At 37.4% G+C, this 13,617-nt stretch overlaps 1 long non-coding RNA gene and 1 other non-coding gene across 3 annotated transcripts; both read left to right on the top strand.

Moving 5' to 3' along the window:
* The first annotated feature begins 8,981 nt into the window (after positions 1-8,981).
* LOC130734928 (U6atac minor spliceosomal RNA) lies at positions 8,982-9,109 on the top strand. Its single transcript, XR_009018262.1, has one exon. It is a non-coding gene; the product is annotated as a U6atac minor spliceosomal RNA (small nuclear RNA).
* Positions 9,110-9,742: 633 nt separating this feature from the next.
* LOC130744308 (uncharacterized) lies at positions 9,743-12,875 on the top strand. Of its 2 annotated transcripts, XR_009021495.1 has the most exons (3): positions 9,843-10,254; positions 10,474-10,695; positions 10,917-12,875. It is a non-coding gene; the product is annotated as an uncharacterized LOC130744308 (long non-coding RNA). The 2 variants fall into 2 exon arrangements; XR_009021494.1 differs by having other exon boundaries at positions 9,743-10,254; positions 10,474-12,875.
* The last annotated feature ends 742 nt before the right edge of the window (positions 12,876-13,617 follow it).

Here is a 13,617-nt window from a genome sequence, read left to right as displayed (position 1 = left end):
GTCAAACCTTAATCGCTAACTTGAACCGGTGGAATGAGAAAGTAAGTCAAACCTTAATCGCTAGCTTGATACGGTGGAATCAGATAGTAAGTCATACCTTAATCGCTGGCTTGATACGGTGGAACGAGAAACTAAGTCAAACCTTAATCGCTAGCTTGATACGGTGGAATGAGAAACTAAGTCAAACCGTAAACGCTAGCTTGAACCAGTGGAATGAGAAAGTAAGTCAAACCTTAATCGCTAGCTTGATAAGGTGGAACGAGAAACTAAGTTAAACCTTAATCGCTAACTTGAACCGGTAGAATGAGAAAGTAAGTCAAACCTTAATCGCTAACTTGAACCGGTGGAATGAGAAACTAAGTCAAACTGTAAACGCCAGCTTCAACCGGTGGAATGAGAAAGTAAGTCAAACCTTAATCACTAGCTTGATACGGTGGAACGAGAAAGTAAGTCAAACCTTAATCGCTAACTTGAACCGGTGGAATGAGAAAGTAAGTCAAACCTAAATCGCTAACTTGAATCGGTGGAATGAGAAACTAAGTCAAACCCTAATCGCTAGTTTCAACCGGTGAAATGAGAAAGTAAGTCAAACCTTAATCGCTAGCTTGATACGGTGGAATGAGAAACTAAGTCAAACCCTAATCGCTAGCTTCAACCGGTTGAATGAGAAAGTAAGTCAAACCTTAAGTGCTAGCCTGATACGATGGAACGAGAAACTAAGTCAAACCTTAATCGCTAGCTTGATACGGTGGAATCAGATAGTAAGTCATACCTTAATCGCTACCTTGATACGGTGGAATCAGAAAGTGGAACGAGGACTTCACCTTAATCACTAACTTAATCCAGTGGATTGAGAATGTCCAAATAGGTCAACCCTACGTTAGGTTATTTTTTGTGATACTTTTTTTAGGACAACAAAAATCAATTTTTTCTAATGAAGGTCAATACAAACATGGATCCACATAAAATTTCCAAAAAAATTAAAGGCCCAACCCAACAATTAACCCACTTCAAAATCATTATTCGCGGTTAATACTAAAACAACCCAGATCATGAACACCATCCAATTAAGGATCGGATCATCAAATCTAGCATCAAATCCACCAATAATGTCGCCTTCAACACGATCCAATTGTGGATCCAATCATCAAATCCACCAATAATGACTTCTTTACCAATCGAATCTAGCATCAAATCCACCAAATAATGTCGCCTTCAACACGGTTAAAATGGTTCTCTGTTACGGATTACATATACAAACATTTCGACCCATCCTTATTATTGAATGCTTGCAAATTTAAAATCCTTTGCAGCTAAATCGGCTACTCATTGCTGCTAATGTCACAACAAAATCAAATAATTGGGGGTACCGAAAGACACCATTCAAACACTAATCCGACTATAAAACCCGACCTCCCTGTAAATGAACCCGCATTCGCTTATAAGAACATGACAAAAATACCCCTGGTCCAAACTTATCATCCCAAAAATATCCTTTCCATACAACTACTTGGTGTACTGGTTACAAGTAACCTTTCAACACATATCCCAAGGCTGACATCATGGTTCACAGGCAAAATACGTCATCAAACTAAGGGACTCACCTTTGGGTAAGATTTTTGCTTACCCGTGTTAAACGAATCCTTGTTCTTAAGCACAAAATATTATATTATTTCACAATAATCACATCAATGAACTTTTATATTTTTCAAATTTTCGTTTAATTGTTTAATTACTTTTAATAACCAAATTTGATTAAGAGGGTGCACATGGGGTGCCCAACCCAATACAAAAGAAATAAAATTGCGCAGTTATTAGAGAGCAGTACAGCACTTGTAGGTGCATAACAGAAGTTCACAAGCTGAGCTTAAAAACAGGTGTTTTTGAATCTGATTTTCAACACCCAATGGTTAGAAGCTTGGGTTTTTCTTCAACACTCTTTGCAGATCCCAGTTTCTCATCTCCTCATGAAATTAGAAAATTGAATAAGAGAAATAGGAACGAAAACTATTAGAAATCCATTTCACAACCCAAAAGAAGAAGTTGCAGCCCTAAAAGAAGAAGTTGCAGATCTCTCCCTCCATATCTTCATCTCATCTTTCTCACTCTGCACCTCTCCCTCCACCGAACCCACACCAGCAAACCACAACCCAGAACCACCTCCTCACACCAGACCCTCATCCACCGCGTCGCGACTAGAACCCCCAGCGCGCCGAAAAACAAAGCTTTTTCTTCTGGGCATTCTCGAAGAAACGAGTTGGGTTTGATTTGTGGTTGAGTGGAAGCTTGGAGAAGATGAGTGAGATAGTGGCGGTGGAAAAAACCCAACCCCACCCCCCTCCCCAGAAACCCAATCGCAACCCACCCCAAACCCCACCCAGAAATTGAGCCCACAAACCCCTTCTTCCCTCTTACAATAGATCTGCCATAACTGAGAAAGGAAAACCAGAGAAGAAAATCCAAGATTTTTTTTACAGATCTAAAACCATTGTTACAGATACAGCTTCAACCTATCATATGGTGTCTGGAGAGGGGGAGCTCGAAGCTTGTAACCCATGAACCCGACCAAAAACCCAGAAACTTTGAAGCTTTGAACGAGAACCATGATCTACAGAAGAGGAGGAGGAAGAGGAAACAAATTTCAGTGTTTGGTGAGTTGGGTTTCAGATCTGGGGGGTGAGGGTCGAACCAATGGGTGGCGGCGGTGGGGGCAGTGGTGGTTGGGTGGATGATGAGAGGATGAGAGGTTTTGATTTCTGAAATTGGGAGGTAGAAGATGAAGAGGAGAGAGAGGAGAGAGGAGAGATTCTAGGGAATTTAGTTTTAATTAACTTAATTAAAATTATCACAAATTAATTGTTGTGATTAATAAATATGTATTTTTATTTACTTTTTAAAACCAGGAAACCTGTAATAGAAGGTCAAAAGGAGAGTGGTGCAACCATGGACCAGAAAAAACTGGTCCATGTTAAACGCCCCCAATATTTGGAGCGACGGTTCTCAAATCTCACAACTATTTGTAACCAAAAACAAATCTTACAAACTATTAGATTTATTTGTTTATACAATAATTAAACTGACCTTGTGTAGGGTTTTAAAATGTTTAGAAAAAATGTTTTTTATGGATGAAAAAGAATTATATTTTATATGAATTTACTGGTTTTGTTTTTTTTTTAAATTATGAATTTACTTTGAATCAATACACCATATGCATTGTAATATCAATAATGATATATGTAACCAACACATTCTAGCACATTTTCAGTGTGGGTAGATATCGAAATTTCTTATGGATCTTATTTAGGGTTTGATGATTAGGTGGTGCACCTGAAGAATGATTTGTTGTAAAAATTTTACTCATTTAATGTGATCTTCAAACCTCAAGTTGATTAGTTTTATGACTGTCAGTAGTAAAGTAGCTTTCGCACCCAAAAATAATGATATATGTACATTCAAAAAGCTAGTTATGCTAAATGATATTTGAGTTTGTACAACATACATTAAGGGCTCGTTTGGTACGCCGTATTAGACATGATAGTATAAGCTTATACAATACATTATGGACTTATCCATTGTTTGGTGCTCACATTGTATTGTATAAGCTTATACATCAATCTTCTCTTATACATCAAAATGATAGATTATTGGCTTAATTGCACTTTTGGTCCCCCAACTATTGCCTTCCTGCGAAAATCATCCCCAAACATCAAAATTAGCAAAAAACGTCTCCAACTATACACGTTGTTGCACTTTTGGTTTGACGTTACAGTTCCGTCTGAAAACTAACGTTTTTTGGGTAAAAAATAAAATAATAATAATATACATATGAACTTCATCATCTTCATCTATTTCTTCAAACATTCTTCACTATCTTCTTCAATCTTCATGATGAAGTTCATCTTCATATACCCAAGAACCCACCAAAAATCCCAAAAACCAACCCCCAACCCCAAAAACCCAGAAACCCACCCCCACAATAACCCAGAGAAGAAGAAGAATAATCGATCAAAAACATCAACTCTTATCTTCAGCTCCTGCGCATCAAAAACATGGTCAGATCCAACTTCTAGGTATCTCTTCCCGCTTCAAATTCAACAAGAAACATTGTTTTTCTATTGATCAAGCTAATCTAAAGGGAAGATGATGAAGCTAATCTGAATTTCGTATTGGATTGGTTACATTTGTCATTTACAAAGCTAATCTCAAACCCATTTTCACCATCATCAACGCCTCCCTTGTTAGATCGGGTTCAGCGAGAGAGGAAAACGGGAACGAAGAGCACACCGCCACTACCCCACCACCGTACCACCACCAATCCCAATTTCTCCCAGCAATCAGACCATAAGTGAATCAAACCTGTGAAGGAGAACATGGGTTTGGTGTCGATCTGAACTTGGCAAACCACTAAATTTTCCAGCTTCCATCAATTTTCCCTCAAATGGAGAGGTAGAGATGGCCGCTAAAATTAGGAGAGCCGGATCTGTAGGTTTAGAGGTTGATGCCTGCATGGCTTTGGGGTTCACTTTAGAGGTCACCAGCGGTACCTTATCTCCATTCCTCAGTCCACATCGTTGGGATCGAACTTGCTCACGGAACCTCTGTTCATACCCATTTCTGATTGTAGGTAAAGTTTTCACCTTTGAAGGTGATGTTCACTGGTGTGACCGGGTGCGCAAAACAATTTATTGAACTTCAATTCAATTCAGTTTGCATCTTGGGGGAGTTGTTCCTGGGTTACGTTTTTGGTTTGTGAAGCAGCTGCGTGTTTTATTCTGTTTGCATCTTGAGCAAGTGTGGTGGATTTTCTCAAAGTTTTCACCTTTTGGTTGAATTATTTTACTATAGGGATTTAAATTTTTCACCTGGGTTGGAACTTGGAATGATGAATGAAGAAGATGAATATTCATCATATTTCTGGGTTTTTACCTACAAAACGTTAGTTTTCAGACGGAACTGTAACGGCGGAACAAAAGTGCAACGACGTGTATAGTTGGAGGACGTTTTTTTTTGCTAATTTTGAAGTTTGGGGACGATTTTCGCAGGAAGGCAATAGTTGGGGGACCAAAAGTGCAATTTCTAGATTATTTAATTCACCCTATAGATGATGGATAAGGCATGATAAGAGTGTAATGTATAAATTACTTCAATATATTTATTCAACCTCCACCACAATCACCTTCCACCACTACCACTATCGTCGTCGCAGGCGCCACCACCATCGTCGGCACCACCACCACCACCGTCGCTGCCACCACAACCACCCTCCACCATCACCGCCTCCACCACTACTACCACCACCGTCGTCGCCACCACAACCACTGTCGCTGCCACCACAACCACCCTCCACCACCACCGCCTTCACCACTACCACCACCACTGCCGCCACCACCACCACCTTCGCCACCACCGCCAACACACTCTAGTCATCGTTATCGCCACTACTACCACCCTCTACCACCACCGCCGCCGCCACCACTGTCGCGCGCCTCCACCATCATGCTCCACCACTACCACCATCGTTGATACCTTCACACCACCACCGCCTCCACCCTCCACCACCACCACCGCCACCATCCACCGCCAGTGTCACCATCATTGCCGCTACCACCACCATTGTCGTCGTCGCCACCATCCACCACCACTGCCACCATTATCACATTCCAAAACTGCCATTACCACACTCTCAGTGTCGCCACCAAATTATACAGTGTATAACCAAACGTTGTATAATATTAAAATATCAGGTCTTCTCCTATCAAACCTAATACAATCAGATCTTATACTATACAACCTACCAAACAGGCCATAACAACTGTAGCAGCACATATTTTATAACAATTTTAATATATATAATATTTTGGTTAACTAACAATTTTAGTATATATAATATTTTGGTCAAATAAAAATACATTAGCTTAGTTGCACATTTGGTCCCCACGTTTATAAAAGCCACGATTTCGGTCCCCTACAAAAATTATTTGCATTTTGATACCTGACATTAGCCCATGTTTGCAACTATGATTTTTCCTCAAAAACTTGACGGTTTTTGGAAAAAAAATTAATAAAAAAAATAAAAAACTAGAGATATAACATCTTCATCTTCTTACCTATGATCTTCATCTTCTTCTTCTATGGTATACAACCAAAAACCCAGAAAATGTGCAATTATAGTCACCAAAGTCCTAAATGCAGTAAACCAAAACCACACAAGCTTCGATTCAATTATTATCATCTTCAATTGTGCAATTGCGCAAATACAACCAATCAAAATTTCAACCTAACATTTAAATCACTTTCCAAGTAAGGAACAATTCACAACGCGAAGCATGCGAAAAATCAGATTATCACGAACCAGGGAGAAAAAAAAACAAAACCCCACTTTTTCACACAAACACATGGGTTCCAGTAGCTTATGGATTGAAGAGGACGAGTGCAGATCAGAGATCAAAGAGAGAGGAACAAAAACCGGAAGAAGAAGATGAAAAGGCAAAATCTTTGTCTTGATCGATTAGCTTCTTCTTCTTCTCTTCTCCCTTATTTTTCCTCCACGCCCATAACACACCACTGTTAACAAAAACCCCAAATTCAAAAGAACCCTACTCCACCATCCCAAATTCCTGATCTGACAAGCCATGACCTGCTCAGATATTAATCTTCAAAAAAAGGGAAGCAAGGGGAGGAACAAGATGTCACCCACCACCAAAAAAAATTTCTCCTTTCCATCGACCTTCTCAGAGATATGGGTTTTCAACCAACAACAACTGTAGCATACCTAGAAATTCGAGCATGGACAATAGGTCTGTTTATGTTTATGGGGGTTTTCTAATTCTTTTTCTGTTAGGAGAGGATTTTCCCCCCTCGCACTAGTTCGTGGAGGTGACGGCGAGGAGAAATTTGATCTCTTTCAATTGTAGAGTTTAGTTGTGACTTCTCTTATGTGAATCGATAGGCTTTTAGTATGGAAAAAAGTCAAGGTTGGGCTCAACGAGACCACAACTATTGATTCCTAAGAATTGTATATTTTGAAAATCTCATGCAAAGATGGGTATATAAATTATGAGTTGTATATAAATTATGGGTTGATTTCTCTAATGTTGAAGGTTTTTTTTTTTTTTTTTTGGCTTAAATACACTTTTGGTCCGTCACGAATACAATTTGTGCAAGATTGGTCCCCAAACTTTAAATATAGCATTTTGAGTCTCCCATGTTACCCTCCGTCAACAAAATTAGTCCTTCCGTCAAATTTCTAACGTTTTTATCATATGTGGCACATTTTAATTGACGTGTATGCTTATTAGGAGAGAGATTATCCTGTGTGGCATATTTTTTTTTTTCTTAAAAAAAATTAATGTGATTTTCAAGGCTCCGATGTTTAATCTCATAGCTGCCGGCTGTGGGGATACATTGAGAAATATAAAGAAATGATTAGATAATTTGGAAATTGAGAGGACCAGTTTTAAAATAAGCTGCAACGATCACATAGTCATGTATTCCTCATCGAACAGTTTCTCATTTGGTTTGAATTTTTATGTTTATGTTTGTAAACAATAATCAAATTCCCCTTGAGAAGGTTTTTTCTTCAGCTTGGTAGGTGTTTTTTCCCAGTAGCTTCTCTTTCACTTTAGGTGAATTAGCTAATACAATAAGTGAGTTTTTTTCTCTTTTTATGTGAGTTCTTCTCCCTTTTCCTTCTTCCATTGTCTTCTGCCTGCAAGCCCGTCACCACCCCTGGCAACCTCAAACCACCTCCTCCCTCTATTTGAAATCACTTTTGGGTCCACCTTGATGCAATACACAATCATAATAGTGTGCTTCCATAGAGCGTACTAGTAGAGTTACATCGCACTAGCTTATCTCTTTCTATGCAAAAGGAGCAAATTTGTAATATGCAAGCTGAAGATTTAATTTGGAGCATTCTACCTACCTGTATATTTTGATTTTCTTAGGTGTATAGTTTTTTGGTGTTCTTTTGTTGTTTTTCTGCTCTCTATCGTTAGGATTTCCGCCATGTTTGTTTTAACTAGTTAACTAGTTCCACCTCCCACTTTCTTAAGTGACGTGAGGTGCTCCAACACCTATAGGCTCTCAGACTGTTCACTGCTTTTGTTGAGATAGCCTTGTTGAGAATGCTGTAATTGTGCTTTGTCCCCACTTTTGCCAGCATGAATGTGCTCAATAAGATAAGTTTGCTGGACTTTATAAAACGTGGAACAGCATGCGAGTCATTCAATGGTGCAAAGTATCAAGATATAGCTTTAGTTAATGACTGGTTTAATTTTGGTGGCAAGTAGCTTATTTGGACTTCAATTGACATGATGCTTCAGCCTTCAGGCTTGATTGATAAACCGGATAGTGAATGTAGTGGCTTCCAATCCATCATGGTCGTTCCCAAATAAGTTTTAAGCTATCTGTTCTTAGCTGAGAGCTTCAGACCAGGCGGTGCTAAAACGTGTGGATCTTTTGATTTTATTTTTCTATTTTCATATTGATCACATGATCTTTTTAACTTCATAAGTAAAATGAACCCAATTTTTGTACTAAATGGTTGAGGGTTGGATTCTCAATTCTTCTTGTGAATGAAAAAAATTCATTAGTCAATTTTCTACCACTTAGTGCGCTAACAGTGAAGTGAGAGGTTAGTTTCATGAATATCAATTTTAGAGATACCTTGATTAACATCAAAATGAACCCAATTTTGATCATCTCTAAAAGGCTCATCCACTTGGAAAAAGTTGGGGCAGTAGAATTATATTTGAAGATATTAGTAAAATAATGCAATTTTTCTCCATTTATAGTAAAACAAATACATGAGTTATTAAACAGATGATTAACAGTATAGGTAAGTATAGGATATTTGCAGAGTTTCTTTACAGAATTAGCAATCGCAGTATGTAGCCATATATTCCCATGAATAAGTCTCACATCGGGTGCTGTTCTGATTTGTTCATTGTTTATAATTGAAATTTTCAGATTATGAAGTCGTGTTCGTGAAAAGGAGAGATGGTTGGCATCTCCCCTGACAGGGATGGGAACAGCCTTCGGGCTTTCCTGTTACACATATCGGTTAAGGCTACCCACCTATGAGGTGGATCTATAACCCAATTTTTTTGAAAACCCAATTCTTTTATTTAATTAGTTATATCAAATTGTAGAATTTATTTGGTTAGGCTACACATTGGACTTTTGAGGTGTGGGGAGGTGGAAGAAGAGAGAGATAGGAAGAAATGAGAGAGAAAGTAAAGATGTGATACGTGATTTGATTGATATAGAAAAGATAAATAAATAGAATGGAGGTGGAAAAGAAGTGGAGAAGTGTGTATATATCATAACTCGCTACACATTACACGGTATCTTCACCCAGTGAATAATGTTTTGTTCACTTGGCAACAAACAATATTACTCACTTTCTAAACAATACAACAAACCAACCCGATCCCAATTGGATTGGTTCGGATCGGATGGTCGGATTTGGAATATACAAACATTATTTAAAAATTTGCATGAAAATTATTCTAAAAAAGTGAAAAAAAAATTTATTGAAAAATCCAATATTTCCAAAGAACAAAACATTCGATAATGAGATAATTCATATAATCCAAATAAAACCAACATCTCCAATCTATCTATCTATAAACTTTATAAAGGGAGAGTTTTTGCAGCCTTGGGGTAAATCTGTCAATCAACAAATAATTTTAAAGACAATAAAGCTTGACTATGGATATTTTGGTAAAAGTTCCTTTTATTTCACTTGGATTAAATCTCAGCCATCGATTTACAATAAGTTATTATTTATGGATCAAATCTTGGCCATCCAAATCCTCCAGCAATCTCCTTCTTTATTTCACTGATGGTTTGGTTTCTCCTTTTTCATCTGTTTTCATTCTTCTGGTGTTTTTAATCGCGTGCACGTTCTCCTTTCATGTCTTCCATTCCATCTTCACTCTCTTTGTTTGCGATGTTGAGGCCAGGGATTCCTCTCCCCGTTACATCGCAAGGCCCTCTCTTTAACCCCCAAAGTTGTGGCTGTCGTTTTTTTCCGCAGCGGCATCGACATCGACGACGAGGTGGAGACCCTGAGGGCTCCGGCGGCCTGCGAGGTAGGGGAGATAGGTGGATGGCGAACTGAGGAATCTGTCCCGTCCATTAGGAACTGAGGAATCGACTGCGAGATTTGCACAACAGATATTAAATCGCAGCCCTTTGCGGCTTAACATTATTTTCTTCTTGGCAGATTTGCGGCTTCACTTATCTGTGGTAAGGGTTTTTCTCGAATTTATCTCCTCAGATTCTTTGTTTGTTTTTTTTTTTCTCTGTTCTGAATCTGTCAGCTACCCCTCTAGACTATGAAAATCTGTTCGACCCAGTTTAATTTGAACGAAAGGGGGTTCAGATTGATTTTAATCATGTTAGGTTTTGTGAGTTTGGATTTTTTAATTTCTTTTGCTGATTTTTCTGCCTTTTGGTTTATGGAAGGTTCGTAGTCTACTAGGAGGTCCAGAAGAAGAATACAAGCGCATTTGGCTGACATGGTGTTGAAGTGGTGATTCAAAGTATCTGCTTAAAATTGGCATTGAGTGCTACTGATAAAATCGGATGTGGAAGCACTATTTTTGGTTGGGGAGTGGAGATAAGCATTGAGTGCTACTCAGCTGCATTTTGCAACAATCTCAGGCTTTGATCAAATATCAATTGGGGGTATTATCATTGAAATTCAATTTACCTTCCAAGTCCTATCATGATGTAGGATATAACTGGGTTTTATATTACAAGGCTATTTTTTAAGACTATATATCTAAGAAAATATTCTTAATTTAGAGAAAGATCACTTATAATAATTAATAAAGAATTGTTTGTTCCAAGAATTTTCGTTGCTGTGTAACATTTCTCATGTTGAAATCACTTTATCTATGTACCAGGTCAGGGTAGGTTTATGTGAGTGTGAATTCCCTCAGTATTGTGACTCTCAAAGATGAGTTTCACCAAGATGGAAATGAGAAGGTTTGACATATAATTCATCAAATGGGGAAATTGTTGCTATTTTCAGAATTTAAGAGCTGTGAACGGATATGGCCTTTTGTCTGTTGTAGAACTTGATATGTTATTTTTGGGGGATAATGAGTATCAGGATTTTGGTGTTAAATCTTTCAATTGAAAAGCACTATTTCTGTACTTCACATATTATGAGATGACCACGGGGTTCCTTTGAGATCTATGTTGTACATTCAAATATCTCTACTGCAAAATTACATCTGCAACTTAAAATCATGTCAGTAATATACTTCCTAATTCTATGCTCCTTCTGGATTAGTGGCTATCTACCCTATCTTGGTGTGTTTATCTTTTAATCTAATAGTTTGTTAGAAGTTGAGAGGCCCAAACATGCTTTGTTCTCCCAATTTGAGGGGCTCTTATTGGAGTTTGATGATTTTCTTAAGGGGCTGTTTGGTATATGAGGGACCCTTATTCCTTCACATGGTTTTTTTATTGACTAGGTAGTAGGTAGTACTATAGTTTCAATGAGCATAACGTTATCTGCACAAGAGGAAAATGATTGAAGGTACTTCTTTTCTTTCTCTAATTTATCTCCTTCTACAGAGCCTTCATTTGAAACCTTTTGACTTGAGTATCTCTCATGAAAATACTTTTTTCTATCTTTGAACTAATCTGAATCCCCTTTCTACTTGGCAAATTAAAAGAATTGTAGGTGCTTATTTTGTTTCCTCATTTTTATTGCTTGCAATTTTCTCTTTCTTGCAATTTCTATCTTTACTACATGATTTTGTGCACGTGTTTATTGGCTTTCACACATGATTTGTTGGGTGTGTCTATAAAAAAGTAGTTTCATGTATTTTTGTTTCAATGAGCATAACCTGAGGTCTGTTCTGCTTTTATTAGTTGTATCTTGATACTACCGTGCTGAATTTTATATTTGTGTGCATTTGCCCTTGAGTAATAGATTAGGAAGCTTTGAATGGATAGTTTTAGGCATTGAATAGCACTTGACTTTACATAAGACTTGGCCTCTAAAATATCAAATCGCTTAAAAGAGGAAACTTGATAAGAGAAAAGGGTGGTAGGATTCTACCGGTTAAATTGTTTGACTAAGTCTATTTTCAAATTTATATTATTTTGATTGTTTCAAATTCTGATGTAACAATTGCAATGCATGCCAATGAGTATATAGTTTCTGAAAATTTTCTTTTCATGACTCTTTCTAGATTCTTTTGTCTATCCGGTTACTCACTCCCTATTTATTTGTTGGCTTGCTGAAAAAGATCCAGGAAACAAACTCATGCTTTTGTATTCATTGCTTTCACGCTTAGTGGCCTCCAAAGCACTGAGAACCAAATGAATTCAATATGTTATCAAGAAGAAGCAAAGTGCAGGTTGTGCCAAGAAGAAGTCAATGGTGGAGCACACACAAGAGGATCATGAAGCTCACTCATGGGAACATCAAATACAGTACCAAGTCAAGAGCCTAGAGAATGTTTGCATGTGTTTAGTGAAGCTCCATCCTCAAGCTCATCTTCATCTTCCTGCCACAGTCCTATTCTTGCCAAATTTCTCAGCTTCAAATTACAAGCTGAGATGATGAAGGGTCTCAAACAGTCCTCTTTGTGACATGAGAATGTGAAATCAAGCTAGCATTAATTTTAAAGTGATCCATGTTTATTTATCATAAAAAAGTGATCCATGTTTATGATACGTTTATGTTTCATCTATCAAGTTTCATGGCCACATGTTATGCTATAGAGATGGTTTGACATTGGTGAATGCCATATGTTACATTATGGCATACTATTTTTTATTAGAGCTTATTTTATATGTAATAATTTGTTTTCTCTTACATATATGTAATACCTATCATTATTTAATTATTTGTTCCTAATTACCTATTTTTGTTCGCTTAGTGCTTCAATAGATATCTTTTTTTTTTCTTATATAATCATCACATATGCTGGAGTTTCTTTGCGGAATAGTGATTGCATAAGGCACTCATTTGCCAGTGTCTACTAAATCTATCATTTTTTTCTTAATGCTTTCTTGGCATCTCCTAACTTGCAACTTATAAATAGCCTTCTGCATTTATAGATGCTCGCATAAGACATAACTAATTTAAATACAGAGGTGAAACTTGGAGAGTATAAAATACCACATGTCTCAATGTAAACCTTGAGTGTATCATAAGATTCAAGCAGGGTGGTTGAAATGAAGGAATGCTTCATGTGTGATATGTGATAAAAAATTATCTCGGACTGAAAGGAAAATTTCACTGCTTAGTTATAAGACCTGCAATGCTACATGGGACTTAATGTCGAGTGATTAAGAGCCAACAGAAAAGTAACCTTGGTGTTATAAATGTGAGGAACTTATGTAGGATGAGAAGATATACAAGACAACAGATCATGGAATCCCAATGATTTCATTAAACTAGAACATAGGGAAGTTAGCAAAGTCATGGAATCCCAATGAGATTTTAGTGAAGCTTACAATTGAACAATAAAGGTGCATAAATTACTAAATTAATTTTTTAAAGAAATATTGTTAGGAGAGTTACAAAGTGATGGAATCCCAAGGGAATTTTAGTAAAGGTTGCAATTGAATATTAAACACCAT

Source organism: Lotus japonicus, chromosome 1 (genome assembly GCF_012489685.1).
Source record: "Lotus japonicus ecotype B-129 chromosome 1, LjGifu_v1.2".
NCBI classification, from domain to species: Eukaryota; Viridiplantae; Streptophyta; class Magnoliopsida; order Fabales; family Fabaceae; genus Lotus; species Lotus japonicus.
Note: the sequence above shows the minus strand (reverse complement) of the source record. Positions and strands in the feature narration are given on the sequence as shown.